Source organism: Plectropomus leopardus, unplaced genomic scaffold (assembly GCF_008729295.1).
Source record: "Plectropomus leopardus isolate mb unplaced genomic scaffold, YSFRI_Pleo_2.0 unplaced_scaffold93814, whole genome shotgun sequence".
Lineage (NCBI taxonomy): Eukaryota > Metazoa > Chordata > Actinopteri > Perciformes > Serranidae > Plectropomus > Plectropomus leopardus.
Window position 1 is genome coordinate 1 of NW_024703466.1, and position 845 is coordinate 845.

The window sequence follows — 845 nt, forward strand, 5'->3', positions numbered from 1 at the left end:
CCCCCGATTTCTCCAATCCTGGGCCCCAAGCTCCATCCTCCGAGCCACGCCTCCTTCTCTGCTCCCTCCTCCTCCCAGCCGTCCTACAGCGCCCCCCTGACAGGCTCCACCCACAGCAGCTGGCAGGGGGCACCGCCCAGCCAGGCCCCTGACACACCTTGGTCAGGCTCCACCCACAGTGGCCAGCAGGGGGCGCTGCCTGGCTGGAGCCCCGTCACACCTCAGGGACAGGTGAGTTTCTGATAAAGCCTGACACGGGCTTAACTGTGGACTCACGGTCCAATCAGGACCAAGATCAAGTTCCAACCAGATCAAAGTCAGCTATCACATGGTTTCTCTAGTCGAGTAGGGTACAAAGAAACCCAGGTTCTGTAGTCCAGGTAGAGTATAAAGAAACCCAGTTTTCAGTAAGGTTTATTCACTTATTCAATCACGTACTTTTTCATCCATTTCAGCCCCTGAGTCCTGTTCAGCTGAAGGCCAGTGCTCCCAGTCTGACCAGTGCTCCCAATCTGGTCCAGGTGTCCTCCGCCGTCTCACCGTCCCCCCTACAGGAGGGTAAGACCCTCGCAGGGAACTGAACCCGTGGCGCCCCCCTCAGGACAAACTGCTGACTTTCTCCTGTTTCTCTTTCAGTGAGGAAACCGTCCGTCTTATCTGTCGGTCGTTTCCAGGTGACGCCCTCTAAAGATGTTCCCGTCATCCATAATCAGGAACCACGCCCCCTAAATCAGGCCACACCCACCGCCCACTCCCCGCCTCCCTCCACTGTGAACCAATCAGAGAGCTCAGAGAGCAGCACGTCGGAGCAGAGTGACACACAGAGCAGCGTCAGTACGGTGATC

At 57.4% G+C, this 845-nt stretch overlaps 1 long non-coding RNA gene across 1 annotated transcript; it reads left to right on the top strand.

Annotated features, from left to right (window-relative positions):
* Positions 1-6: 6 nt before the first annotated feature.
* Positions 7-836, top strand: LOC121940764. The gene is made up of 3 exons (XR_006105686.1): positions 7-231; positions 456-558; positions 637-836. It is a non-coding gene; the product is annotated as an uncharacterized LOC121940764 (long non-coding RNA).
* The last annotated feature ends 9 nt before the right edge of the window (positions 837-845 follow it).